Source organism: Aphis gossypii, chromosome 1 (assembly GCF_020184175.1).
Source record: "Aphis gossypii isolate Hap1 chromosome 1, ASM2018417v2, whole genome shotgun sequence".
NCBI classification, from domain to species: domain Eukaryota; kingdom Metazoa; phylum Arthropoda; class Insecta; order Hemiptera; family Aphididae; genus Aphis; species Aphis gossypii.
Window position 1 is genome coordinate 79,084,301 of NC_065530.1, and position 6,567 is coordinate 79,090,867.

Consider the following 6,567-nt stretch of genomic DNA (forward strand, 5'->3'; position numbering starts at 1 on the left):
ATACGGTTTTTATCTGGGAATTGTTTTTAATTTATTTAAATTTAATTTATACCCAGAACTCAGGAAAGTCGTTAATGGGTAGCTTCTCCTATCAGGACTTGTTTATAATAGCTAAAGCAAATTATTTCTATTTTATGCCATAATTATAAATAATTTAAAATCATAAAATGTATATTTAAAACATTAATTGATAATATTATTACTTATAGATCATAAGTAATAATTAATAATAATTGTCGATACACAATGAATTTCAATTACTAATAAGTAAAAACTCTCTTTTAATTTGATATTATTCATTAAGAACTTCTGGGCTAATTTGTATTACACGATGAACTGACATATAGCTGCATAATTAATCGACATTTTACTACAAGCTATTAATATTGTAATATTTTTCATGTTAAAGTCTGAATTAAAAAATAATAAATGAAAAGTTAATATTAGAAAGTAATTGTCAAATTTTGGATATTTTAAATCTTTAAAGTGAAAATTATTTATTACCGGATTTTCAGAAATTTTACATACCTTTTTGATTTTCTAAATTAGTATGGGTACATTAATATACAAATTAATATAATAACATATTTATATGATAATCATTACCTTTTTTTAGGTTTTGTGAGGAGTTTAAACGTCTAAACCACTTAATTCCTTTTCACTCTTTATATGCCAGAATTGAATATGCATAGTAATATACCTACAGAATCCAAAAATGTAATAATTTAAATATCTAAGATAGTTTTGTATATTCATATATATGTTGTCCTCTAAATTAGCGTTTAATTATAATTTTATTATTTTATGATTTATTGTTCTATAAATCCCTGTTATTTATGTTATGATTAATTTTGTTTTACTTTTACACTATATTATATAATGTTATTCTGCACTTGAAAATAGTTGACGTTAAGTATATAATAAATTTTTTTTTTATCAATTAAATTAATCATGTTATTTAATTGTTTTTCCTTTTTTACAATATAATTTTGTTTCTAGTAATAATTAAACGAATAGATAGCTTGTTACTAATAAAAAGTACAAAATTACTACTGTAAAAGTTTACAGTGTTTTGTTTTGGTGTTTTAAAATTATTTCTGACATGCATAATAATATATTTGAACAAAATTGCACCATTAATCATTATTTCATAATTACTAATATTGTTAAAACGTGAAATAAGCAATTTGCGTTGTGCGTATAGTTAATAATGATTACTAAATATATTTTTAAACAATAATTTATTCTTAAAATGATTATCTATTTCTAGAATGTATATTATTATTTGCATATTCTTATAATTGGTAAGCATGAATTTAATAGCTGAAATTAGTTAGAAATAATTAAAAAAACATCAAGTGTGTAACTTATATATACTTATATATTATGTATGTCAAATTTATTATACTTACCTACCTAGTTGGTAAACAATGAATTATTTATAACATGTTTGGTTTTATTAACAGAATATTTAATGTGGATAGATACTGCTGAGTTTAATCACCGGGGATTATAGATATTCAGAAAATAAACGCAAAACTATATCGTAAGTGTTAAAATAGCTAAGTTTTTCCATTACAAAATGTCAGTTGAAAATGTCGTTGATAGATTAACCATAAATACTTTAAAATTCAGGATAGTTCTAAACAGTGATGTGTCTGTAGGATGGGAAAATTTGCTTCGTCCAACACGAAAATGTTTAAAGTAAAATGTTTGTTTTCACTCTTTGCTTTGTTCTATATTGTACTTATCAATCAATATTGATAAGTTAATCGTTGTAATCCGTAATCATATTTTAATCAATGTGTATTTATACATATTATATCTTGAATATAGTTTTTAGGCTTTTCTATACTGTGTTTCTAATCTAATAAACATAGTTATAAATATTTATATTTTTTATTTGACCAAGTTAAAATGAGTTGTGGTTACATTGTAAATAGTTCATAATATAATTATTATATATATATATATATATGTTACATTAGAAAAATATTATCTATTTACTATTTGTGAACCGTGGTGTTAAATTATGTCTTTAATTAAAAATATTTTAACGAATTTATTTACTTAAACCACTTATGTAGTTTTGTAGACTATGTCATCATAATATATATTATAGTATAATAATCAGTATTGCTTTGCATTATTTATAAACATAGTGTGTCAAAAACTCGGCTTATGTCAAATATCAGTGAGGATGGTTTAAAGCAGTTAGAACTATCAACTGCTTAATATGCATAAGCACAGATAAGCATTTACATTTATGAAATAAAAGATATGTTTTTTTGGAAAATAAAGTAGGTACTGGTTTTTAATTAATTATTATTCATTAATTCATTAATATATAGAAATGTATTTAATAATAATAATAATTATTATTATTATTATTATACCAACATAGTAATATTATTATTTAAAAAGGATATACGAGATAATAATATAATATACTTAGATAGATTTAAATAGATAGGTAATAGAAATAAATTGTAATATATATTTCAACAATTATGTATACTGTAATTGTTTAGTGCTTGAAGTTTTTCCTTTATTAAATATTGTGTGTTAGGGTTGGTTATTTGGACATTTCTCTAATATTTCTTATTGTTTTTCGTGAGGTATGTTCTGCGTGGAGGGTAAACCTAGAAATAATTGTGAATAGAGAGACACAAGAGGAAATCATAGGTCAAATGTCCTAAATTCCTAAGATTGATATTAGATTATTTTTATAATTAAACAGTTAAGTATTTAACATTTGGCAACTCCCCTGAAAATGTACAGAAGGTAAGCCACTAATTATAAATATATGTAAAACAATATCGAGATTATCATTAAGCTATTTTATCTTTCAATGTTAGTCAAACTATAAAATAAAAACTAGTATTTTAATATTTAGTTTCAACATAGCATTTTTAATGCTAGCATAGATACATGGTATTATTTTAATGACAAACATCATACATTCAAACGTCTTAATATTTAGATCTTAGCACTGACAGACACACTCATCTCTTACGGTGTGACCATGAAAAATGTATTCTGTAATATATAATATGTTATTCTTTTTTGCATTTCCTGAACAATTGTTAAAAATATGGTAAAAAAATAACAAAAACAAAAACAAATAAACAAATAAACAATAAAATACGAAAACAGATAAAACCATGTGCGGACATCGCAATATCGTTGTTTTTATTATCCTAATCGTAGTTAGTACCGGGAGCCGTCGCAAGCGGGTTTCCATAGTTCTACTACACGTTAAGTACTCAAAATCAGTCGGTGTAAATTAGACGCATCGTGACTACCGTGAAGTCTGGTAATTATGAAACCATAATATTATTATTATGGTATACCGCTAGTGACCTTATAATGGTGCGACCAGTAAACAGTCAGCGATAGACAGGTATATTACATATTATTATGTTTTATATCATAATAATAATCAGTGGATCGTGTGATCTAATTTCTCGCACAGTTGCACACAGCACGTGCTCAGGTGAGTATATCCGGTCGTGCGCAGTAAACGAAACCCGCGAGACCACCAGATCGCATATTCGCATACTATCATAAGTTAATAGTTTATTACCATTATAATTTATTAGTTGTAAATTATTATTAATTACGCAGCCACAACCAAACTGACTTGCAGTGACACACCGTTCATGTATATAACAACAAACCCAACACCTGCCGTTATTTTATATTATTATAATTATGATAACTACCATAACATTATACCAGCGAATGTTATCTGTAAAATAATATTACGATATTTGTTTATATTATAAACATTGTTTGTAAGTCAATAAATTAATTTTTAAGTTTTTTTTTTTTTTTACTAACAGTTGAAACACACGATTGGTTTATTTTAATTAATACATCGACCATTGGTTCATTGGTTTTCAACAATTTTAACCTAACTCTTTATACATAATATAATTTATAGATGATTCATATGACTCCCAAACTATGTCTGTTGGACTATCTCGGGGCTATAAATAACGAATTAGAGAAAAAACTAAAAAATATTTCACTTTAATAATAAAATATCATAATATGTTTCAGTAATAATTTATAATATTATTGTAAATAATTTATAAGCCATTTCATTCAAAATTTCCTTTTGTAGTTTTTATCATTAAAAATATATTTAAAACTTTAAAATAGCATTTAACTTATAATGCTATGTTATAATGTTATTACATTCAATATAAGTATTTCTACAGAGTACAGTCGATAATATTCAAAGTTAGATTCCTGAAATTCTAGGCATGTTTCATACGAAAAGGTTTAATGTTATTAGTTTGTAACTGATGGTACTGTGGTAGGTTAATTGGTCCATTTAATTTGTGAAAGGTACATCAAATTATAAATGTATTAGTGAAGAATTTCACGTTTATATTGTAATTTATATATTTAGGAACTCTCGGGAATCTAGTAGATATCAGACAAGAGAATCACATAATTAGCTTAAATGCCAAATTAATGGCATAAAAATGTATTTTTACTCTATAAAAAATTAAATTAATTTTATTAAAACATTTAAATAATTTATATTATTATAATATTATATATTATTAGTTATAATATACTAAATTATTACTATATTGAGATAACATTTTGGTGAGACAGGCCAAAAAAAATTTTTTTTATTTTTTTTTTTTTTGATATGATGCTTTTATGACTTTTTCTTGTAGTTATTTAAGCAAAAATATTAACAATAAAATGAAAATGGATTACTGGAAGTACCAGATTATTGCATAGACAAATTAACAATATTATGTTGTATAATATAGGAATTAGGAAGTCTACTGTACGTTAAATAATATTTATTAAAATAATTTGGATTGAAATTCGGACATATAAACTAATTTGTATGCATTGTTGACTGTAGTAAACTGTTGTTTTCGTTAAAAATTAATAAATATGTCAACAATATAAAATTAAAATTTTTGACAATTAATTAACAATAAATATTGAATGAATGTAGGTAAAATTATTGTGCATGGATACAATATATTATATTGTACATTTTGAAGGTTCGTCAGATTTGGTGCAGTCTTGAAATATAACGCTTTATAGTAATAAATTTAAATAATATAAACTTATACTTCCAACCCACTTGCAATAAATTTTAACTGCACGAATTAAGTGTTAATCGTTTTATTATATTATAGATGTATAAATACATCATTAATTTCATTAATTGTTTTTTTTAAATCTAGACATTTGATGTGAATAAATAAATCTCTAAAAAATATATTGGTAAATATTATGTACACAATATTTTATACTATAAAATGTATAAATAAAAAATCTAAACGTGCGTGAAAAGTTCTTGGTGAATTTTAATATAGTTTGAATGCAAAATGAGTAACGACCAACGATATTATTGGTCTGTCTTTGAAGAAGATCATTTTTTAAAAAATATTATCGAATAAGTTTTATCAGTACATCTCATATAGGTAGTTAAAGTATATTATATACAGTATTTGTATGTGTTTGTATGTGTTTGTCATAATACTAATAACTAAATTATAAGAAGGTACTTATTTAACAATATTGATATAATATTGTTAAATAACGCGAAGAAATACGTATAGTAACCTAAGACTCTTTTTTTCAAGTTAAATTGGTTATAAATTGTGTATATAATTAATATTATTATTAATGTGACTCTCAAGATAAATTGTAGCTATTATAGCAACTGTCAAGAATTATGATTGATGTATAGATACCAAAAAGTAAAAACATATACACACGTCAGAATCACATTCTTGTTATGTTTTCAGGATAACGATAACGTGATACGTAATAATTACTTTCAGTTTTTTAATCAACAGTTATTATATGGATTGATTTAACATAGTGTATTTTGTATTCTCTAATTAATATAATTTAGATTAAACAAAATATTTCAGATATCTTAGTTTATTATCCAAATGTATAGGTGTGCATAATATTTGTTGACATTATTGAATTTGGAAATAGAAACATTTAGACTAAAAACGCCATGGTAACGAGAGATTTTTATCGGAATTATCCAGGTTATTGGTTCGGTTTAGGTGTCCGATCTTCGAAGTAATTAGAACACGAATCGTTTTGAGACCATAAAGCCTCCAGGTAAAAAATATCATAAATATTCTGGTGCAATAACCTATAAAATATTATAATATTATAACGCTTGGCGTAGAATTCAAAACAACTCATCGCGAATGCGGTCATTCAAAAACTCACCAGTGCGCATATTATATATATATAGGTACATCATGCATATAGGTACATATTACACAGGAAATCTGCTCCACACTCGCGGACCGCGGACGCTTTGACCTAAAAGGGTATCTACCACCACCACCACCGCCACTACCCTACCACGAACGCCTTCACAGACGACTCCACCCCAGCCATCCCAACCACCCACACCTGAAAAACTACCGCCGTGAATTTCTGCGGGCGTGTCGGACAACCGACACATGTCGTCTATTGTCTCGCCGTTACACACTCGAGTCGTGGCGGTGAGCGTTTTTAATCGAAAAATAACACGAAACGCAGACGACTACGTTC